Source organism: Pseudophryne corroboree, chromosome 3, assembly GCF_028390025.1.
Source record: "Pseudophryne corroboree isolate aPseCor3 chromosome 3, aPseCor3.hap2, whole genome shotgun sequence".
Taxonomy (NCBI): domain Eukaryota; kingdom Metazoa; phylum Chordata; class Amphibia; order Anura; family Myobatrachidae; genus Pseudophryne; species Pseudophryne corroboree.
In genome coordinates this window covers 547261279-547284187 of record NC_086446.1, presented here as the reverse complement: position 1 = coordinate 547284187, position 22909 = coordinate 547261279, and the positions used below count along the sequence as shown (strand labels likewise).

Below are 22909 nucleotides of genomic sequence, written 5' to 3'. Positions count from 1 at the left end.
AAAACATTTTTTTAAATCAATATTTAAAAAGAAGTGTAATGCAAAAAGTGTTTAAATTATGTACAAAACGTTTTGGAAGGTTAAAAAAGTACATAAATTGACATAAAATATCAATGAGAAAGGATATTTTTATTATTCATTTGCTGTTTAGTAGAGAAAAAACACTTTGACATCAATTACTTATTTTTTCTCAGGGAAAATAATTATGGCGGCAGTAGGTTTTGAACCAATTCCTCCAAAGAATCTGGAACTTTAATCCAGCACCTTAGACACTGCTGATTTTTAGCTAATGCATCTGGATCATATTGATCAGATGTTGAGGAGAAAGGACTTTATTATTATTGATTTTCTTATTAGTGGAGAAAAACACATTGCCATCACTGACTGACATTTTTATAGTAAAATCATTAAGGAAGCAGTGGGATTCAGACCCACGCCTCCAGAGAGACTGGAACCTAAATCCAGTGCCTTAGACCACTCGCCCTTGCTACCCCATGGATACTTTTGACTCAAAGCTCAGAGTTCTGGATCATATAGTTAAGATTACAAGAAAAAATTGTGTAGTTATAAATCAATACTTGAAAAGAAGTGTCATGTTAAAAGTGTTTAAAATACAAAAATTTAAAAAAGGTACAAAATTAGCAGACAATATTAATTAGAAAGGATTTTTTATTATTGACTTGCTGTTTAGTGGAGAAAAACACTTTGACATCAATGACAGTCGTTTTATCTTGAAAATAATTATGACAGCAGTGGAATTTGAACCCATGCCTCCAAACAGACTGGAGCCTTAATGCAGCATCTTAGACCGCTCAGCCACATTTCTACCTTGACTCCATAGCTCATAGTTTATAATTTTACATATTATTTTTACATTTTGAGAAGACTCTTGAAATTATGATAAACTGTTTTAAAATCTAGGGCAGATGATGAACTTTTTAACCTACCAATATTTTATTTTAGCAGCTTAGTGGCCTTAGACCGCTCGGCCATGGTACCAAATGAACACTCTTAGCTCACAGATCTGGGCCATATAGCACAGATTACAGTAAAAACATTTTTTTTGTTTTAAATAAATTCTTAAAAAGAAGTGTCATACCAAAAGTGTTTAAGTTATGTACAAAATGTTTTGGAAGGTTAAAAAATTACATCAATTGACATAAAATATTAATGAGAAAGGATTTTTTTATTATTCATTTGCTGTTTAGTAAAGAAAAACACTTTGACATCAATGACTTATTTTTTCTTAGGAAAAATAATTATGGCGGCAGTAGGTTTTGATCCAAAGCCTCCAAAGAAACTGGAACCTTAATCCAGCACCTTAGACACTGCTGATTTTTAGCTCATGCATCTGGATCATATCAATCAGCTATTGAGGAGAAAAGTCTTTATTATTATTGTTTTTCTTATTAGTGGAGAAAAACATTTTGTCATCACTGACTGATGTTTTCATAGTAAAATCATTATGGCAGCAGTGGGATTTGAACCCACACCTCCAGAGAGACTGGAGCCTAAATCCAGCGCCTTAGACCGCTCGGCCATGCTACCACATGGACCTGTTTGACCGAATGCTCACAGTTCTGGATCATACAGTTGAGATTACAGGGAAAAAATGTGTTGTTTTAAATCAATACTTGAAAAGAAGTGTCATGTTACAAGTATTTAAAATACAAAAAGTTAAGGAAGCATAAAAAAGGTACAAAATTAGTAGACAATATTAATGAGTAAGGATTTTTTATTATTGATTTGCTGTTTAGTAGAGTAAAACAGTTTGACATCAATAAATGTCATTTTCTCTTGAAAATAATTATGGCAGCAGTGGGATTTGAACCCACGCCTCCAAAGAGACTGGAGCCTTAATCCAGCGCCTTAGACCGCTCGGCCATGCTACCACATATCTATTTTGGCTCCAAAGGTCATAGTTTATTATTTTACATATTATTTTTAAAGTTTGAGAAGACTCTTGAAATTGTGATAAAATGTTTTAAAATCTAGGACAGATGATGAACTTTTCAACCTTCCAATATTTTACTTTAGCAACTTAGTGGCCTTAGACCGCTCGGCCATGGTACCACATGGACACTCTTAGCTCACAGATCAGGGTCATATAGCTCAGGTTACAGTAAAAACATTTTTTTAAATCAATATTTAAAAAGAAGTGTAATGCAAAAAGTGTTTAAATTATGTACAAAACGTTTTGGAAGGTTAAAAAAGTACATAAATTGACATAAAATATCAATGAGAAAGGATATTTTTATTATTCATTTGCTGTTTAGTAGAGAAAAAACACTTTGACATCAATTACTTATTTTTTCTCAGGGAAAATAATTATGGCGGCAGTAGGTTTTGAACCAATTCCTCCAAAGAATCTGGAACTTTAATCCAGCACCTTAGACACTGCTGATTTTTAGCTAATGCATCTGGATCATATTGATCAGATGTTGAGGAGAAAGGACTTTATTATTATTGATTTTCTTATTAGTGGAGAAAAACACATTGCCATCACTGACTGACATTTTTATAGTAAAATCATTAAGGAAGCAGTGGGATTCAGACCCACGCCTCCAGAGAGACTGGAACCTAAATCCAGTGCCTTAGACCACTCGCCCTTGCTACCCCATGGATACTTTTGACTCAAAGCTCAGAGTTCTGGATCATATAGTTAAGATTACAAGAAAAAATTGTGTAGTTATAAATCAATACTTGAAAAGAAGTGTCATGTTAAAAGTGTTTAAAATACAAAAATTTAAAAAAGGTACAAAATTAGCAGACAATATTAATTAGAAAGGATTTTTTATTATTGACTTGCTGTTTAGTGGAGAAAAACACTTTGACATCAATGACAGTCGTTTTATCTTGAAAATAATTATGACAGCAGTGGAATTTGAACCCATGCCTCCAAACAGACTGGAGCCTTAATGCAGCATCTTAGACCGCTCAGCCACATTTCTACCTTGACTCCATAGCTCATAGTTTATAATTTTACATATTATTTTTACATTTTGAGAAGACTCTTGAAATTATGATAAACTGTTTTAAAATCTAGGGCAGATGATGAACTTTTTAACCTACCAATATTTTATTTTAGCAGCTTAGTGGCCTTAGACCGCTCGGCCATGGTACCAAATGAACACTCTTAGCTCACAGATCTGGGCCATATAGCACAGATTACAGTACAAACATTTTTTTTGTTTTAAATAAATTCTTAAAAAGAAGTGTCATACCAAAAGTGTTTAAGTTATGTACAAAATGTTTTGGAAGGTTAAAAAAGTACATCAATTGACATAAAATATTAATGAGAAAGGATTTTTTTATTATTCATTTGCTGTTTAGTAAAGAAAAACACTTTGACATCAATGACTTATTTTTTCTTAGGAAAAATAATTATGGCGGCAGTAGGTTTTGATCCAAAGCCTCCAAAGAAACTGGAACCTTAATCCAGCACCTTAGACACTGCTGATTTTTAGCTCATGCATCTGGATCATATCAATCAGCTATTGAGGAGAAAAGTCTTTATTATTATTGTTTTTCTTATTAGTGGAGAAAAACATTTTGTCATCACTGACTGATGTTTTCATAGTAAAATCATTATGGCAGCAGTGGGATTTGAACCCACACCTCCAGAGAGACTGGAGCCTAAATCCAGCGCCTTAGACCGCTCGGCCATGCTACCACATGGACCTGTTTGACCGAATGCTCACAGTTCTGGATCATACAGTTGAGATTACAGGGAAAAAATGTGTTGTTTTAAATCAATACTTGAAAAGAAGTGTCATGTTACAAGTATTTAAAATACAAAAAGTTAAGGAAGCATAAAAAAGGTACAAAATTAGTAGACAATATTAATGAGTAAGGATTTTTTATTATTGATTTGCTGTTTAGTAGAGTAAAACAGTTTGACATCAATAAATGTCATTTTCTCTTGAAAATAATTATGGCAGCAGTGGGATTTGAACCCACGCCTCCAAAGAGACTGGAGCCTTAATCCAGCGCCTTAGACCGCTCGGCCATGCTACCACATATCTATTTTGGCTCCAAAGGTCATAGTTTATTATTTTACATATTATTTTTAAAGTTTGAGAAGACTCTTGAAATTGTGATAAAATGTTTTAAAATCTAGGACAGATGATGAACTTTTCAACCTTCCAATATTTTACTTTAGCAACTTAGTGGCCTTAGACCGCTCGGCCATGGTACCACATGGACACTCTTAGCTCACAGATCTGGGTCATATAGCTCAGGTTACAGTAAAAACATTTTTTTAAATCAATATTTAAAAAGAAGTGTAATGCAAAAAGTGTTTAAATTATGTACAAAACGTTTTGGAAGGTTAAAAAAGTACATAAATTGACATAAAATATCAATGAGAAAGGATATTTTTATTATTCATTTGCTGTTTAGTAGAGAAAAAACACTTTGACATTAATTACTTATTTTTTCTCAGGGAAAATAATTATGGCGGCAGTAGGTTTTGAACCAATTCCTCCAAAGAATCTGGAACTTTAATCCAGCACCTTAGACACTGCTGATTTTTAGCTAATGCATCTGGATCATATTGATCAGATGTTGAGGAGAAAGGACTTTATTATTATTGATTTTCTTATTAGTGGAGAAAAACACATTGCCATCACTGACTGACATTTTTATAGTAAAATCATTAAGGAAGCAGTGGGATTCAGACCCACGCCTCCAGAGAGACTGGAACCTAAATCCAGTGCCTTAGACCACTCGCCCTTGCTACCCCATGGATACTTTTGACTCAAAGCTCAGAGTTATGGATCATATAGTTAAGATTACAAGAAAAAATTGTGTAGTTATAAATCAATACTTGAAAAGAAGTGTCATGTTAAAAGTGTTTAAAATACAAAAATTTAAAAAAGGTACAAAATTAGCAGACAATATTAATTAGAAAGGATTTTTTATTATTGACTTGCTGTTTAGTGGAGAAAAACACTTTGACATCAATGACAGTCGTTTTATCTTGAAAATAATTATGACAGCAGTGGAATTTGAACCCATGCCTCCAAACAGACTGGAGCCTTAATGCAGCATCTTAGACCGCTCAGCCACATTTCTACCTTGACTCCATAGCTCATAGTTTATAATTTTACATATTATTTTTACATTTTGAGAAGACTCTTGAAATTATGATAAACTGTTTTAAAATCTAGGGCAGATGATGAACTTTTTAACCTACCAATATTTTATTTTAGCAGCTTAGTGGCCTTAGACCGCTCGGCCATGGTACCAAATGAACACCCTTAGCTCACAGATCTGGGCCATATAGCACAGATTACAGTACAAACATTTTTTTTGTTTTAAATAAATTCTTAAAAAGAAGTGTCATACCAAAAGTGTTTAAGTTATGTACAAAATGTTTTGGAAGGTTAAAAAAGTACATCAATTGACATAAAATATTAATGAGAAAGGATTTTTTTATTATTCATTTGCTGTTTAGTAAAGAAAAACACTTTGACATCAATGACTTATTTTTTCTTAGGAAAAATAATTATGGCGGCAGTAGGTTTTGATCCAAAGCCTCCAAAGAAACTGGAACCTTAATCCAGAACCTTAGACACTGCTGATTTTTAGCTCATGCATCTGGATCATATCAATCAGCTATTGAGGAGAAAAGTCTTTATTATTATTGTTTTTCTTATTAGTGGAGAAAAACATTTTGTCATCACTGACTGATGTTTTCATAGTAAAATCATTATGGCAGCAGTGGGATTTGAACCCACGCCTCCAGAGAGACTGGAGCCTAAATCCAGCGCCTTAGACCGCTCGGCCATGCTACCACATGGACCTGTTTGACCGAATGCTCACAGTTCTGGATCATACAGTTGAGATTACAGGGAAAAAATGTGTTGTTTTAAATCAATACTTGAAAAGAAGTGTCATGTTACAAGTATTTAAAATACAAAAAGTTAAGGAAGCATAAAAAAGGTACAAAATTAGTAGACAATATTAATGAGTAAGGATTTTTTATTATTGATTTGCTGTTTAGTAGAGTAAAACAGTTTGACATCAATAAATGTCATTTTCTCTTGAAAATAATTATGGCAGCAGTGGGATTTGAACCCACGCCTCCAAAGAGACTGGAGCCTTAATCCAGCGCCTTAGACCGCTCGGCCATGCTACCACATATCTATTTTGGCTCCAAAGGTCATAGTTTATTATTTTACATATTATTTTTAAAGTTTGAGAAGACTCTTGAAATTGTGATAAAATGTTTTAAAATCTAGGACAGATGATGAACTTTTCAACCTTCCAATATTTTACTTTAGCAACTTAGTGGCCTTAGACCGCTCGGCCATGGTACCACATGGACACTCTTAGCTCACAGATCTGGGTCATATAGCTCAGGTTACAGTAAAAACATTTTTTTAAATCAATATTTAAAAAGAAGTGTAATGCAAAAAGTGTTTAAATTATGTACAAAACGTTTTGGAAGGTTAAAAAAGTACATAAATTGACATAAAATATCAATGAGAAAGGATATTTTTATTATTCATTTGCTGTTTAGTAGAGAAAAAACACTTTGACATCAATTACTTATTTTTTCTCAGGGAAAATAATTATGGCGGCAGTAGGTTTTGAACCAATTCCTCCAAAGAATCTGGAACTTTAATCCAGCACCTTAGACACTGCTGATTTTTAGCTAATGCATCTGGATCATATTGATCAGATGTTGAGGAGAAAGGACTTTATTATTATTGATTTTCTTATTAGTGGAGAAAAACACATTGCCATCACTGACTGACATTTTTATAGTAAAATCATTAAGGAAGCAGTGGGATTCAGACCCACGCCTCCAGAGAGACTGGAACCTAAATCCAGTGCCTTAGACCACTCGCCCTTGCTACCCCATGGATACTTTTGACTCAAAGCTCAGAGTTATGGATCATATAGTTAAGATTACAAGAAAAAATTGTGTAGTTATAAATCAATACTTGAAAAGAAGTGTCATGTTAAAAGTGTTTAAAATACAAAAATTTAAAAAAGGTACAAAATTAGCAGACAATATTAATTAGAAAGGATTTTTTATTATTGACTTGCTGTTTAGTGGAGAAAAACACTTAGACATCAATGACAGTCGTTTTATCTTGAAAATAATTATGACAGCAGTGGAATTTGAACCCATGCCTCCAAACAGACTGGAGCCTTAATGCAGCATCTTAGACCGCTCAGCCACATTTCTACCTTGACTCCATAGCTCATAGTTTATAATTTTACATATTATTTTTACATTTTGAGAAGACTCTTGAAATTATGATAAACTGTTTTAAAATCTAGGGCAGATGATGAACTTTTTAACCTACCAATATTTTATTTTAGCAGCTTAGTGGCCTTAGACCGCTCGGCCATGGTACCAAATGAACACTCTTAGCTCACAGATCTGGGCCATATAGCACAGATTACAGTACAAACATTTTTTTTGTTTTAAATAAATTCTTAAAAAGAAGTGTCATACCAAAAGTGTTTCAGTTATGTACAAAATGTTTTGGAAGGTTAAAAAAGTACATCAATTGACATAAAATATTAATGAGAAAGGATTTTTTTATTATTCATTTGCTGTTTAGTAAAGAAAAACACTTTGACATCAATGACTTATTTTTTCTTAGGAAAAATAATTATGGCGGCAGTAGGTTTTGATCCAAAGCCTCCAAAGAAACTGGAACCTTAATCCAGCACCTTAGACACTGCTGATTTTTAGCTCATGCATCTGGATCATATCAATCAGCTATTGAGGAGAAAAGTCTTTATTATTATTGTTTTTCTTATTAGTGGAGAAAAACATTTTGTCATCACTGACTGATGTTTTCATAGTAAAATCATTATGGCAGCAGTGGGATTTGAACCCACGCCTCCAGAGAGACTGGAGCCTAAATCTAGCGCCTTAGACCGCTCAGCCATGCTACCACATGGACCTGTTTGACCGAATGCTCACAGTTCTGGATCATACAGTTGAGATTACAGGGAAAAAATGTGTTGTTTTAAATCAATACTTGAAAAGAAGTGTCATGTTACAAGTATTTAAAATACAAAAAGTTAAGGAAGCATAAAAAAGGTACAAAATTAGTAGACAATATTAATGAGTAAGGATTTTTTATTATTGATTTGCTGTTTAGTAGAGTAAAACAGTTTGACATCAATAAATGTCATTTTCTCTTGAAAATAATTATGGCAGCAGTGGGATTTGAACCCACGCCTCCAAAGAGACTGGAGCCTTAATCCAGCACCTTAGACCACTCGGCCATGCTACCACATAACTATTTTGGCTCCAAAGGTCATAGTTTATTATTTTACATATTATTTTTAAAGTTTGAGTAGACTCTTGAAATTGTGATAAACTGTTTTAAAATCTAGGACAGATGATGAACTTTTCAACCTTCCAATATTTTACTTTAGCAATTTAGTGGCCTTAGTCCGCTCGGCCATGGTACCACATGGACACTCTTAGCTCACAGATCTGGGTCATATAGCTCAGGTTACAGTAAAAACATTTTTTTAAATCAATATTTAAAAAGAAGTGTAATGCAAAAAGTGTTTAAATTATGTACAAAACGTTTTGGAAGGTTAAAAAAAGTACATAAATTGACATAAAATATCAATGAGAAAGGATATTTTTATTATTCATTTGCTGTTTAGTAGAGAAAAAACACTTTGACATCAATTACTTATTTTTTCTCAGGGAAAATAATTATGGCGGCAGTAGGTTTTGAACCAATTCCTCCAAAGAATCTGGAACTTTAATACAGCACCTTAGACACTGCTGATTTTTAGCTAATGCATCTGGATCATATTGATCAGATGTTGAGGAGAAAGGACTTTATTATTATTGATTTTCTTATTAGTGGAGAAAAACACATTGCCATCACTGACTGACATTTTCATAGTAAAATCATTATGGAAGCAGTGGGATTCAGACCCACGCCTCCAGAGAGACTGGAACCTAAATCCAGTGCCTTAGACCACTCGCCCTTGCTACCCCATGGATACTTTTGACTCAAAGCTCAGAGTTATGGATCATATAGTTAAGATTACAAGAAAAAATTGTGTAGTTATAAATCAATACTTGAAAAGAAGTGTCATGTTAAAAGTGTTTAAAATACAAAAATTTAAAAAAGGTACAAAATTAGCAGACAATATTAATTAGAAAGGATTTTTTATTATTGACTTGCTGTTTAGTGGAGAAAAACACTTTGACATCAATGACAGTCGTTTTATCTTGAAAATAATTATGACAGCAGTGGAATTTGTACCCATGCCTCCAAACAGACTGGAGCCTTAATGCAGCATCTTAGACTGCTCAGCCACATTTCTACCTTGGCTCCATAGCTCATAGTTTATAATTTTACATATTATTTTTACATTTTGAGAAGACTCTTGAAATTATGATAAACTGTTTTAAAATCTAGGGCAGATGATGAACTTTTTAACCTACCAATATTTTATTTTAGCAGCTTAGTGGCCTTAGACCGCTCGGCCATGGTACCAAATGAACACTCTTAGCTCACAGATCTGGGCCATATAGCACAGATTACAGTACAAACATTTTTTTTGTTTTAAATAAATTCTTAAAAAGAAGTGTCATACCAAAAGTGTTTCAGTTATGTACAAAATGTTTTGGAAGGTTAAAAAAGTACATCAATTGACATAAAATATTAATGAGAAAGGATTTTTTTATTATTCATTTGCTGTTTAGTAAAGAAAAACACTTTGACATCAATGACTTATTTTTTCTTAGGAAAAATAATTATGGCGGCAGTAGGTTTTGATCCAAAGCCTCCAAAGAAACTGGAACCTTAATCCAGCACCTTAGACACTGCTGATTTTTAGCTCATGCATCTGGATCATATCAATCAGCTATTGAGGAGAAAAGTCTTTATTATTATTGTTTTTCTTATTAGTGGAGAAAAACATTTTGTCATCACTGACTGATGTTTTCATAGTAAAATCATTATGGCAGCAGTGGGATTTGAACCCACGCCTCCAGAGAGACTGGAGCCTAAATCTAGCGCCTTAGACCGCTCAGCCATGCTACCACATGGACCTGTTTGACCAAATGCTCACAGTTCTGGATCATACAGTTGAGATTACAGGGAAAAAATGTGTTGTTTTAAATCAATACTTGAAAAGAAGTGTCATGTTACAAGTATTTAAAATACAAAAAGTTAAGGAAGCATAAAAAAGGTACAAAATTAGTAGACAATATTAATGAGTAAGGATTTTTTATTATTGATTTGCTGTTTAGTAGAGTAAAACAGTTTGACATCAATAAATGTCATTTTCTCTTGAAAATAATTATGGCAGCAGTGGGATTTGAACCCACGCCTCCAAAGAGACTGGAGCCTTAATCCAGTGCCTTAGACCGCTCGGCCATGCTACTACATATCTATTTTGGCTCCAAAGGTCATAGTTTATTATTTTACATATTATTTTTAAAGTTTGAGAAGACTCTTGAAATTGTGATAAACTGTTTTAAAATCTAGGACAGATGATGAACTTTTCAACCTTCCAATATTTTACTTTAGCAACTTAGTGGCCTTAGACCGCTCGGCCATGGTACCACATGGACACTCTTAGCTCACAGATCTGGGTCATATAGCTCAGGTTACAGTAAAAACATTTTTTTAAATCAATATTTAAAAAGAAGTGTAATGCAAAAAGTGTTTAAATTATGTACAAAACGTTTTGGAAGGTTAAAAAAAGTACATAAATTGACATAAAATATCAATGAGAAAGGATATTTTTATTATTCATTTGCTGTTTAGTAGAGAAAAAACACTTTGACATCAATTACTTATTTTTTCTCAGGGAAAATAATTATGGCGGCAGTAGGTTTTGAACCAATTCCTCCAAAGAATCTGGAACTTTAATACAGCACCTTAGACACTGCTGATTTTTAGCTAATGCATCTGGATCATATTGATCAGATGTTGAGGAGAAAGGACTTTATTATTATTGATTTTCTTATTAGTGGAGAAAAACACATTGCCATCACTGACTGACATTTTCATAGTAAAATCATTATGGAAGCAGTGGGATTCAGACCCACGCCTCCAGAGAGACTGGAACCTAAATCCAGTGCCTTAGACCACTCGCCCTTGCTACCCCATGGATACTTTTGACTCAAAGCTCAGAGTTATGGATCATATAGTTAAGATTACAAGAAAAAATTGTGTAGTTATAAATCAATACTTGAAAAGAAGTGTCATGTTAAAAGTGTTTAAAATACAAAAATTTAAAAAAGGTACAAAATTAGCAGACAATATTAATTAGAAAGGATTTTTTATTATTGACTTGCTGTTTAGTGGAGAAAAACACTTTGACATCAATGACAGTCGTTTTATCTTGAAAATAATTATGACAGCAGTGGAATTTGTACCCATGCCTCCAAACAGACTGGAGCCTTAATGCAGCATCTTAGACTGCTCAGCCACATTTCTACCTTGGCTCCATAGCTCATAGTTTATAATTTTACATATTATTTTTACATTTTGAGAAGACTTTTGAAATTATGATAAACTGTTTTAAAATCTAGGGCAGATGATGAACTTTTTAACCTACCAATATTTTATTTTAGCAGCTTAGTGGCCTTAGACCGCTCGGCCATGGTACCAAATGAACACTCTTAGCTCACAGATCTGGGCCATATAGCACAGATTACAGTACAAACATTTTTTTTTGTTTTAAATAAATTCTTAAAAAGAAGTGTCATACCAAAAGAGTTTAAGTTATGTACAAAATGTTTTGGAAGGTTAAAAAAGTACATCAATTGACATAAAATATTAATGAGAAAGGATTTTTTTATTATTCATTTGCTGTTTAGTAAAGAAAAACACTTTGACATCAATGACTTATTTTTTTTTAGGAAAAATAATTATGGCGGCAGTAGGTTTTGATCCAAAGCCTCCAAAGAAACTGGAACCTTAATCCAGCACCTTAGACACTGCTGATTTTTAGCTCATGCATCTGGAACATATCAATCAGCTATTGAGGAGAAAAGTCTTTATTATTATTGTTTTTCTTATTAGTGGAGAAAAACATTTTGTCATCACTGACTGATGTTTTCATAGTAAAATCATTATGGCAGCAGTGGGATTTGAACCCACGCCTCCAGAGAGACTAGAGCCTAAATCCAGCGCCTTAGACCGCTCGGCCATGCTACCACATGGACCTGTTTGACCGAATGCTCACAGTTCTGGATCATACAGTTGAGATTACAGGGAAAAAATGTGTTGTTTTAAATCAATACTTGAAAAGAAGTGTCATGTTACAAGTATTTAAAATACAAAAAGTTAAGGAAGCATAAAAAAGGTACAAAATTAGTAGACAATATTAATGAGTAAGGATTTTTTATTATTGATTTGCTGTTTAGTAGAGTAAAACAGTTTGACATCAATAAATGTCATTTTCTCTTGAAAATAATTATGGCAGCAGTGGGATTTGAACCCACGCCTCCAAAGAGACTGGAGTCTTAATCCAGCGCCTTAGACCGCTCGGCCATGCTACCACATATCTATTTTGGCTCCAAAGGTCATAGTTTATTATTTTACATATTATTTTTAAAGTTTGAGAAGACTCTTGAAATTGTGATAAACTGTTTTAAAATCTAGGACAGATGATGAACTTTTCAACCTTCCAATATTTTACTTTAGCAACTTAGTGGCCTTAGACCGCTCGGCCATGGTACCACATGGACACTCTTAGCTCACAGATCTGGGTCATATAGCTCAGGTTACAGTAAAAAACATTTTTTTAAATCAATATTTAAAAAGAAGTGTAATGCAAAAAGCGTTTAAAATATGTACAAAACGTTTTGGAAGGTTAAAAAAGTACATAAATTGACATAAAATATCAATGAGAAAGGATATTTTTATTATTCATTTGCTGTTTAGTAGAGAAAAAACACTTTGACATCAATTACTTATTTTTTCTCAGGGAAAATAATTATGGCGGCAGTAGGTTTTGAACCAATTCCTCCAAAGAATCTGGAACTTTAATCCAGCACCTTAGACACTGCTGATTTTTAGCTAATGCATCTGGATCATATTGATCAGATGTTGAGGAGAAAGGACTTTATTATTATTGATTTTCTTATTAGTGGAGAAAAACACATTGCCATCACTGACTGACATTTTCATAGTAAAATCATTATGGAAGCAGTGGGACTCAGACCCACGCCTCCAGAGAGACTGGACCCTAAATCCAGTGCCTTAGACCGCTCGCCCTTGCTACCCCATGGATACTTTTGACTCAAAGCTCAGAGTTCTGGATCATATAGTTAAGATTACAAGAAAAAATTGTGTAGTTATAAATCAATACTTGAAAAGAAGTGTCATGTTAAAAGTGTTTAAAATACAAAAATTTTAAAAAGGTGCAAAATTAGCAGACAGTATTAATTAGAAAGGATTTTTTATTATTGACTTGCTGTTTAGTGGAGAAAAACACTTTGACATCAATGACAGTCGTTTTATCTTGAAAATAATTATGACAGCAGTGGAATTTGAACCCATGCCTCCAAACAGACTGGAGCCTTAATGCAGCATCTTAGACCGCTCAGCCACATTTCTACCTTGACTCCATAGCTCATAGTTTATAATTTTACATATTATTTTTACATTTTGAGAAGACTCTTGAAATTATGATAAACTGTTTTAAAATCTAGGGCAGATGATGAACTTTTTAACCTACCAATATTTTATTTTAGCAGCTTAGTGGCCTTAGACCGCTCGGCCATGGTACCAAATGAACGCTCTTAGCTCACAGATCTGGGCCATATAGCACAGATTACAGTACAAACATTTTTTTTTTGTTTTAAATAAATTCTTAAAAAGAAGTGTCATACCAAAAGTGTTTAAGTTATGTACAAAATGTTTTGGAAGGTTAAAAAAGTACATCAATTGACATAAAATATTAATGAGAAAGGATTTTTTTATTATTCATTTGCTGTTTAGTAAAGAAAAACACTTTGACATCAATGACTTATTTTTTCTTAGGAAAAATAATTATGGCGGCAGTAGGTTTTGATCCAAAGCCTCCAAAGAAACTGGAACCTTAATCCAGCACCTTAGACACTGCTGATTTTTAGCTCATGCATCTGGATCATATCAATCAGCTATTGAGGAGAAAAGTCTTTATTATTATTGTTTTTCTTATTAGTGGAGAAAAACATTTTGTCATCACTGACTGATGTTTTCATAGTAAAATCATTATGGCAGCAGTAGGATTTGAACCCACGCCTCCAGAGAGACTGGAGCCTAAATCCAGCGCCTTAGACCGCTCGGCCATGCTACCACATGGACCTGTTTGACCGAATGCTCACAGTTCTGGATCATACAGTTGAGATTACAGTGAAAAAATGTGTTGTTTTAAATCAATACTTGAAAAGAAGTGTCATGTTACAAGTATTTAAAATACAAAAAGTTAAGGAAGCATAAAAAAGGTACAAAATTAGTAGACAATATTAATGAGTAAGGATTTTTTATTATTGATTTGCTGTTTAGTAGAGTAAAACAGTTTGACATCAATAAATGTCATTTTCTCTTGAAAATAATTATGGCAGCAGTGGGATTTGAACCCACGCCTCCAAAGAGACTGGAGCCTTAATCCAGCGTCTTAGACCGCTCGGCCATGCTACCACATATCTTTTTTGGCTCCAAAGGTCATAGTTTATTATTTAACATATTATTTTTAAAGTTTGAGAAGACTCTTGAAATTGTGATAAACTGTTTTAAAATCTAGGACAGATGATGAACTTTTCAACCTTCCAATATTTTACTTTAGCAACTTAGTGGCCTTAGACCGCTCGGCCATGGTACCACATGGACACTCTTAGCTCACAGATCTGGGTCATATAGCTCAGGTTACAGTAAAAACATTTTTTTAAATCAATATTTAAAAAGAAGTGTAATGCAAAAAGTGTTTAAATTATGTACAAAACGTTTTGGAAGGTTAAAAAAGTACATAAATTGACATAAAATATCAATGAGAAAGGATATTTTTATTATTCATTTGCTGTTTAGTAGAGAAAAAACACTTTGACATCAATTACTTATTTTTTCTCAGGGAAAATAATTATGGCGGCAGTAGGTTTTGAACCAATTCCTCCAAAGAATCTGGAACTTTAATCCAGCACCTTAGACACTGCTGATTTTTAGCTAATGCATCTGGATCATATTGATCAGATGTTGAGGAGAAAGGACTTTATTATTATTGATTTTCTTATTAGTGGAGAAAAACACATTGCCATCACTGACTGACATTTTCATAGTAAAATCATTATGGAAGCAGTGGGACTCAGACCCACGCCTCCAGAGAGACTGGACCCTAAATCCAGTGCCTTAGACCGCTCGCCCTTGCTACCCCATGGATACTTTTGACTCAAAGCTCAGAGTTCTGGATCATATAGTTAAGATTACAAGAAAAAATTGTGTAGTTATAAATCAATACTTGAAAAGAAGTGTCATGTTAAAAGTGTTTAAAATACAAAAATTTTAAAAAGGTGCAAAATTAGCAGACAATATTAATTAGAAAGGATTTTTTATTATTGACTTGCTGTTTAGTGGAGAAAAACACTTTGACATCAATGACAGTCGTTTTATCTTGAAAATAATTATGACAGCAGTGGAATTTGAACCCATGCCTCCAAACAGACTGTAGCCTTAATGCAGCTTCTTAGACCGCTCAGCCACATTTCTACCTTGACTCCATAGCTCATAGTTTATAATTTTACATATTATTTTTACATTTTGAGAAGACTCTTGAAATTATGATAAACTGTTTTAAAATCTAGGGCAGATGATGAACTTTTTAACCTACCAATATTTTATTTTAGCAGCTTAGTGGCCTTAGACCGCTCGGTCATGGTACCAAATGAACACTCTTAGCTCACAGATCTGGGCCATATAGCACAGATTACAGTACAAACATTTTTTTTTGTTTTAAATAAATTCTTAAAAAGAAGTGTCATACCAAAAGTGTTTAAGTTATGTACAAAATGTTTTGGAAGGTTAAAAAAGTACATCAATTGACATAAAATATTAATGAGAAAGGATTTTTTTATTATTCATTTGCTGTTTAGTAAAGAAAAACACTTTGACATCAATGACTTATTTTTTCTTAGGAAAAATAATTATGGCGGCAGTAGGTTTTGATCCAAAGCCTCCAAAGAAACTGGAACCTTAATCCAGCACCTTAGACACTGCTGATTTTTAGCTCATGCATCTGGATCATATCAATCAGCTATTGAGGAGAAAAGTCTTTATTATTATTGTTTTTCTTATTAGTGGAGAAAAACATTTTGTCATCACTGACTGATGTTTTCATAGTAAAATCATTATGGCAGCAGTGGGATTTGAACCCACACCTCCAGAGAGACTGGAGCCTAAATACAGTGCCATAGACCGCTCGGCCATGCTACCACATGGACCTGTTTGACCGAATGCTCACAGTTCTGGATCATACAGTTGAGATTACAGTGAAAAAATGTGTTGTTTTAAATCAATACTTGAAAAGAAGTGTCATGTTACAAGTATTTAAAATACAAAAAGTTAAGGAAGCATAAAAAAGGTACAAAATTAGAAGACAATATTAATGAGTAAGGATTTTTTATTATTGATTTGCTGTTTAGTAGAGTAAAACAGTTTGACATCAATAAATGTCATTTTCTCTTGAAAAAAATAATGGCAGCAGTGGGATTTGAACCCACGCCTCCAAAGAGACTGGAGCCTTAATCCAGCGCCTTAGACCGCTCGGCCATGCTACCACATATCTATTTTGGCTCCAAAGGTCATAGTTTATTATTTAACATATTATTTTTAAAGTTTGAGAAGACTCTTGAAATTGTGATAAACTGTTTTAAAATCTAGGACAGATGATGAACTTTTCAACCTTCCAATATTTTACTTTAGCAACTTAGTGGCCTTAGACCGCTCGGCCATGGTACCACATGGACACTCTTAGCTCACAGATCTGGGTCATATAGCTCAGGTTACAGTAAAAACATTTTTTTAAATCAATATTTAAAAAGAAGTGTAATGCAAAAAGTGTTTAAATTATGTACAAAACGTTTTGGAAGGTTAAAAAAGTACATAAATTGACATAAAATATCAATGAGAAAGGATATTTTTATTATTCATTTGCTGTTTAGTAGAGAAAAAACACTTTGACATCAATTACTTATTTTTTCTCAGGGAAAATAATTATGGCGGCAGTAGGTTTTGAACCAATTCCTCCAAAGAATCTGGAACTTTAATCCAGCACCTTAGACACTGCTGATTTTTAGCTAATGCATCTGGATCATATTGATCAGATGTTGAGGAGAAAGGACTTTATTATTATTGATTTTCTTATTAGTGGAGAAAAAACACATTGCCATCACTGACTGACATTTTTATAGTAAAATCATTAAGGAAGCAGTGGGATTCAGACCCACGCCTCCAGAGAGACTGGAACCTAAATCCAGTGCCTTAGACCACTCGCCCTTGCTACCCCATGGATACTTTTGACTCAAAGCTCAGAGTTCTGGATCATATAGTTAAGATTACAAGAAAAAATTGTGTAGTTATAAATCAATACTTGAAAAGAAGTGTCATGTTAAAAGTGTTTAAAATACAAAAATTTAAAAAAGGTACAAAATTAGCAGACAATATTAATTAGAAAGGATTTTTTATTATTGACTTGCTGTTTAGTGGAGAAAAACACTTTGACATCAATGACAGTCGTTTTATCTTGAAAAGAATTATGACAGCAGTGGAATTTGAACCCATGCCTCCAAACAGACTGGAGCCTTAATGCAGCATCTTAGACCGCTCAGCCACATTTCTACCTTGACTCCATAGCTCATAGTTTATAATTTTACATATTATTTTTACATTTTGAGAAGACTCTTGAAATTATGATAAACTGTTTTAAAATCTAGGGCAGATGATGAACTTTTTAACCTACCAATATTTTATTTTAGCAGCTTAGTGGCCTTAGACCGCTCGGCCATGGTACCAAATGAACACTCTTAGTTCACAGATCTGGGCCATATAGCACAGATTACAGTACAAACATTTTTTTTTGTTTTAAATAAATACTTAAAAAGAAGTGTCATACCAAAAGTGTTTTAAGTTATGTACAAAATGTTTTGGAAGGTTAAAAAAGTACATCAATTGACATAAAATATTAATGAGAAAGGATTTTTTTATTATTCATTTGCTGTTTAGTAAAGAAAAACACTTTGACATCAATGACTTATTTTTTCTTAGGAAAAATAATTATGGCGGCAGTAGGTTTTGATCCAAAGCCTCCAAAGAAACTGGAACCTTAATCCAGCACCTTAGACACTGCTGATTTTTAGCTCATGCATCTGGATCATATCAATCAGCTATTGAGGAGAAAAGTCTTTATTATTATTGTTTTTCTTATTAGTGGAGAAAAACATTTTGTCATCACTGACTGATGTTTTCATAGTAAAATCATTATGGCAGCAGTGGGATTTGAACCCACGCCTCCAGAGAGACTGGAGCCTAAATACAGCGCCATAGACCGCTCGGCCATGCTACCACATGGACCTGTTTGACCGAATGCTCACAGTTCTGGATCATACAGTTGAGATTACAGTGAAAAAATGTGTTGTTTTAAATCAATACTTGAAAAGAAGTGTCATGTTACAAGTATTTAAAATACAAAAAGTTAAGGAAGCATAAAAAAGGTACAAAATTAGAAGACAATATTAATGAGTAAGGATTTTTTATTATTGATTTGCTGTTTAGTAGAGTAAAACAGTTTGACATCAATAAATGTCATTTTCTCTTGAAAAAAATTATGGCAGCAGTGGGATTTGAACCCACGCCTCCAAAGAGACTGGAGCCTTAATCCAGCGCCTTAGACCGCTCGGCCATGCTACCACATATCTATTTTGGCTCCAAAGGTCATAGTTTATTATTTAACATATTATTTTTAAAGTTTGAGAAGACTCTTGAAATTGTGATAAACTGTTTTAAAATCTAGGACAGATGATGAACTTTTCAACCTTCCAATATTTTACTTTAGCAACTTAGTGGCCTTAGACCGCTCGGCCATGGTACCACATGGACACTCTTAGCTCACAGATCTGGGTCATATAGCTCAGGTTACAGTAAAAACATTTTTTTAAATCAATATTTAAAAAGAAGTGTAATGCAAAAAGTGTTTAAATTATGTACAAAACGTTTTGGAAGGTTAAAAAAGTACATAAATTGACATAAAATATCAATGAGAAAGGATATTTTTATTATTCATTTGCTGTTTAGTAGAGAAAAAACACTTTGACATCAATTACTTATTTTTTCTCAGGGAAAATAATTATGGCGGCAGTAGGTTTTGAACCAATTCCTCCAAAGAATCTGGAACTTTAATCCAGCACCTTAGACACTGCTGATTTTTAGCTAATGCATCTGGATCATATTGATCAGATGTTGAGGAGAAAGGACTTTATTATTATTGATTTTCTTATTAGTGGAGAAAAAACACATTGCCATCACTGACTGACATTTTTATAGTAAAATCATTAAGGAAGCAGTGGGATTCAGACCCACGCCTCCAGAGAGACTGGAACCTAAATCCAGTGCCTTAGACCACTCGCCCTTGCTACCCCATGGATACTTTTGACTCAAAGCTCAGAGTTCTGGATCATATAGTTAAGATTACAAGAAAAAATTGTGTAGTTATAAATCAATACTTGAAAAGAAGTGTCATGTTAAAAGTGTTTAAAATACAAAAATTTAAAAAAGGTACAAAATTAGCAGACAATATTAATTAGAAAGGATTTTTTATTATTGACTTGCTGTTTAGTGGAGAAAAACACTTTGACATCAATGACAGTCGTTTTATCTTGAAAAGAATTATGACAGCAGTGGAATTTGAACCCATGCCTCCAAACAGACTGGAGCCTTAATGCAGCATCTTAGACCGCTCAGCCACATTTCTACCTTGACTCCATAGCTCATAGTTTATAATTTTACATATTATTTTTACATTTTGAGAAGACTTGAAATTATGATAAACTGTTTTAAAATCTAGGGCAGATGATGAACTTTTTAACCTACCAATATTTTATTTTAGCAGCTTAGTGGCCTTAGACCGCTCGGCCATGGTACCAAATGAACACTCTTAGCTCACAGATCTGGGCCATATAGCACAGATTACAGTACAAACATTTTTTTTTTGTTTTAAATAAATTCTTAAAAAGAAGTGTCATACCAAAAGTGTTTAAGTTATGTACAAAATGTTTTGGAAGGTTAAAAAAGTACATCAATTGACATAAAATATTAATGAGAAAGGATTTTTTATTATTCATTTGCTGTTTAGTAAAGAAAAACACTTTGACATCAATGACTTATTTTTTCTTAGGAAAAATAATTATGGCGGCAGTAGGTTTTGATCCAAAGCCTCCAAAGAAACTGGAACCTTAATCAAGTACCTTAGACACTGCTGATTTTTAGCTCATGCATCTGGATCATATCAATCAGCTATTGAGGAGAAAAGTCTTTATTATTATTGTTTTTTTTATTAGTGGAGAAAAACATTTTGTCATCACTGACTGATGTTTTCATAGTAAAATCATTATGGCAGCAGTGGGATTTGAACCCACGCCTCCAGAGAGACTGGAGCCTAAATCCAGCGCCTTAGACCGCTCGGCCATGCTACCACATGGACCTGTTTGACCGAATGCTCACAGTTCTGGATCATACAGTTGAGATTACAGGGAAAAAATGTGTTGTTTTAAATCAATACTTGAAAAGAAGTGTCATGTTACAAGTATTTAAAATACAAAAAGTTAAGGAAGCATAAAAAAGGTACAAAATTAGTAGACAATATTAATGAGTAAGGATTTTTTATTATTGATTTGCTGTTTAGTAGAGTAAAACAGTTTGACATCAATAAATGTCATTTTCTCTTGAAAATAATTATGGCAGCAGTGGGATTTGAACCCACGCCTCCAAAGAGACTGGAGCCTTAATCCAGTGCCTTAGACCGCTCGGCCATGCTACCACATATCTATTTTAGCTCCAAAGGTCATAGTTTATTATTTTACATATTATTTTTAAAGTTTGAGAAGACTCTTGAAATTGTGATAAACTGTTTTAAAATCTAGGACAGATGATGAACTTTTCAACCTTCCAATATTTTACTTTAGCAACTTAGTGGCCTTAGACCGCTCGGCCATGGTACCACATGGACACTCTTAGCTCACAGATCTGGGTCATATAGCTCAGGTTACAGTAAAAAACATTTTTTTAAATCAATATTTAAAAAGAAGTGTAATGCAAAAAGTGTTTAAATTATGTACAAAACTTTTGGAAGGTTAAAAAAAGTACATAAATTGACATAAAATATCAATGAGAAAGGATATTTTTATTATTCATTTGCTGTTTAGTAGAGAAAAAACACTTTGACATCAATTACTTATTTTTTCTCAGGGAAAATAATTATGGCGGCAGTAGGTTTTGAACCAATTCCTCCAAAGAATCTGGAACTTTAATCCAGCACCTTAGACACTGCTGATTTTTAGCTAATGCATCTGGATCATATTGATCAGATGTTGAGGAGAAAGGACTTTATTATTATTGATTTTCTTATTAGTGGAGAAAAACACTTTGCCATCACTGACTGACATTTTCATAGTAAAATCATTATGGAAGCAGTGGGACTCAGACCCACGCCTCCAGAGAGACTGGACCCTAAATCCAGTGCCTTATACCGCTCGCCCTTGCTACCCCATGGATACTTTTGACTCAAAGCTCAGAGTTCTGGATCATATAGTTAAGATTACAAGAAAAAATTGTGTAGTTATAAATCAATACTTGAAAAGAAGTGTCATGTTAAAAGTGTTTAAAATACAAAAATTTAAAAAAGGTGCAAAATTAGCAGACAATATTAATTAGAAATGATTTTTTATTATTGACTTGCTGTTTAATGGAGAAAAACACTTTGGCATCAATGACAGTCGTTTTATCTTGAAAATAATTATGACAGCAGTGGAATTTGAACCCATGCCTCCAAACAGACTGGAGCCTTAATGCAGCATCTTAGACCGCTCATCCACATTTCTACCTTGACTCCATAGCTCATAGTTTATAATTTTACATATTATTTTTACATTTTGAGAAGACTCTTGAAATTATGATAAACTGTTTTAAAATCTAGGGCAGATGATGAACTTTTTAACCTACCAATATTTTATTTTAGCAGCTTAGTGGCCTTAGACTGCTCGGCCATGGTACCAAATGAACACTCTTAGCTCACAGATCTGGGCCATATAGCACAGATTACAGTACAAACATTTTTTTTTGTTTTAAATAAATTCTTAAAAAGAAGTGTCATACTAAAAGTGTTTAAGTTATGTACAAAATGTTTTGGAAGATTAAAAAAGTACATCAATTGACATAAAATATTAATGAGAAAGGATTTTTTTATTATTCATTTGCTGTTTAGTAAAGAAAAACACTTTGACATCAATGACTTATTTTTTCTTAGGAAAAATAATTATGGCGGCAGTAGGTTTTGATCCAAAGCCTCCAAAGAAACTGGAACCTTAATCCAGCACCTTAGACACTGCTGATTTTTAGCTCATGCATCTGGATCATATCAATCAGCTATTGAGGAGAAAAGTCTTTATTATTATTGTTTTTCTTATTAGTGGAGAAAAACATTTTGTCATCACTGACTGATGTTTTCATAGTAAAATCATTATGGCAGCAGTGGGATTTGAACCCACGCCGCCAGAGAGACTGGAGCCTAAATCCAGTGCCTTAGACCGCTCGGCCATGCTACCACATGGACCTGTTTGACCGAATGCTCACAGTTCTGGATCATACAGTTGAGATTACAGGGAAAAAATGTGTTGTTTTAAATCAATACTTGAAAAGAAGTG

The 22909-nt window shown here is 33.4% G+C and overlaps 21 non-coding genes across 21 annotated transcripts; all 21 read right to left on the bottom strand.

The window, feature by feature from the left end:
- Positions 1 to 1466: 1466 nt before the first annotated feature.
- TRNAL-UAG (transfer RNA leucine (anticodon UAG)) lies at positions 1467 to 1548 on the bottom strand. The gene has a single exon. It is a non-coding gene; the product is annotated as a tRNA-Leu (tRNA).
- Positions 1549 to 1810: 262 nt separating this feature from the next.
- On the bottom strand, positions 1811 to 1892 carry TRNAL-AAG (transfer RNA leucine (anticodon AAG)). The gene has a single exon. It is a non-coding gene; the product is annotated as a tRNA-Leu (tRNA).
- Positions 1893 to 3591: 1699 nt separating this feature from the next.
- On the bottom strand, positions 3592 to 3673 carry TRNAL-UAG (transfer RNA leucine (anticodon UAG)). The gene has a single exon. It is a non-coding gene; the product is annotated as a tRNA-Leu (tRNA).
- A 262-nt stretch (positions 3674 to 3935) lies between these two features.
- TRNAL-AAG (transfer RNA leucine (anticodon AAG)) lies at positions 3936 to 4017 on the bottom strand. The gene has a single exon. It is a non-coding gene; the product is annotated as a tRNA-Leu (tRNA).
- A 1699-nt stretch (positions 4018 to 5716) lies between these two features.
- TRNAL-UAG (transfer RNA leucine (anticodon UAG)) lies at positions 5717 to 5798 on the bottom strand. Its single transcript has one exon. It is a non-coding gene; the product is annotated as a tRNA-Leu (tRNA).
- Positions 5799 to 6060: 262 nt separating this feature from the next.
- On the bottom strand, positions 6061 to 6142 carry TRNAL-AAG (transfer RNA leucine (anticodon AAG)). The gene has a single exon. It is a non-coding gene; the product is annotated as a tRNA-Leu (tRNA).
- Positions 6143 to 7841: 1699 nt separating this feature from the next.
- On the bottom strand, positions 7842 to 7923 carry TRNAL-UAG (transfer RNA leucine (anticodon UAG)). Its single transcript has one exon. It is a non-coding gene; the product is annotated as a tRNA-Leu (tRNA).
- A 262-nt stretch (positions 7924 to 8185) lies between these two features.
- Positions 8186 to 8267, bottom strand: TRNAL-AAG (transfer RNA leucine (anticodon AAG)). The gene has a single exon. It is a non-coding gene; the product is annotated as a tRNA-Leu (tRNA).
- Positions 8268 to 9967: 1700 nt separating this feature from the next.
- TRNAL-UAG (transfer RNA leucine (anticodon UAG)) lies at positions 9968 to 10049 on the bottom strand. Its single transcript has one exon. It is a non-coding gene; the product is annotated as a tRNA-Leu (tRNA).
- A 262-nt stretch (positions 10050 to 10311) lies between these two features.
- TRNAL-AAG (transfer RNA leucine (anticodon AAG)) lies at positions 10312 to 10393 on the bottom strand. The gene has a single exon. It is a non-coding gene; the product is annotated as a tRNA-Leu (tRNA).
- A 1701-nt stretch (positions 10394 to 12094) lies between these two features.
- On the bottom strand, positions 12095 to 12176 carry TRNAL-UAG (transfer RNA leucine (anticodon UAG)). Its single transcript has one exon. It is a non-coding gene; the product is annotated as a tRNA-Leu (tRNA).
- A 262-nt stretch (positions 12177 to 12438) lies between these two features.
- Positions 12439 to 12520, bottom strand: TRNAL-AAG (transfer RNA leucine (anticodon AAG)). Its single transcript has one exon. It is a non-coding gene; the product is annotated as a tRNA-Leu (tRNA).
- Positions 12521 to 14222: 1702 nt separating this feature from the next.
- TRNAL-UAG (transfer RNA leucine (anticodon UAG)) lies at positions 14223 to 14304 on the bottom strand. Its single transcript has one exon. It is a non-coding gene; the product is annotated as a tRNA-Leu (tRNA).
- A 262-nt stretch (positions 14305 to 14566) lies between these two features.
- On the bottom strand, positions 14567 to 14648 carry TRNAL-AAG (transfer RNA leucine (anticodon AAG)). The gene has a single exon. It is a non-coding gene; the product is annotated as a tRNA-Leu (tRNA).
- Positions 14649 to 16348: 1700 nt separating this feature from the next.
- TRNAL-UAG (transfer RNA leucine (anticodon UAG)) lies at positions 16349 to 16430 on the bottom strand. The gene has a single exon. It is a non-coding gene; the product is annotated as a tRNA-Leu (tRNA).
- A 262-nt stretch (positions 16431 to 16692) lies between these two features.
- TRNAL-AAG (transfer RNA leucine (anticodon AAG)) lies at positions 16693 to 16774 on the bottom strand. Its single transcript has one exon. It is a non-coding gene; the product is annotated as a tRNA-Leu (tRNA).
- A 1702-nt stretch (positions 16775 to 18476) lies between these two features.
- TRNAL-UAG (transfer RNA leucine (anticodon UAG)) lies at positions 18477 to 18558 on the bottom strand. The gene has a single exon. It is a non-coding gene; the product is annotated as a tRNA-Leu (tRNA).
- A 262-nt stretch (positions 18559 to 18820) lies between these two features.
- TRNAL-AAG (transfer RNA leucine (anticodon AAG)) lies at positions 18821 to 18902 on the bottom strand. Its single transcript has one exon. It is a non-coding gene; the product is annotated as a tRNA-Leu (tRNA).
- Positions 18903 to 20601: 1699 nt separating this feature from the next.
- TRNAL-UAG (transfer RNA leucine (anticodon UAG)) lies at positions 20602 to 20683 on the bottom strand. The gene has a single exon. It is a non-coding gene; the product is annotated as a tRNA-Leu (tRNA).
- Positions 20684 to 20945: 262 nt separating this feature from the next.
- TRNAL-AAG (transfer RNA leucine (anticodon AAG)) lies at positions 20946 to 21027 on the bottom strand. Its single transcript has one exon. It is a non-coding gene; the product is annotated as a tRNA-Leu (tRNA).
- A 1701-nt stretch (positions 21028 to 22728) lies between these two features.
- TRNAL-UAG (transfer RNA leucine (anticodon UAG)) lies at positions 22729 to 22810 on the bottom strand. Its single transcript has one exon. It is a non-coding gene; the product is annotated as a tRNA-Leu (tRNA).
- Between the last annotated feature and the right edge of the window lie 99 nt (positions 22811 to 22909).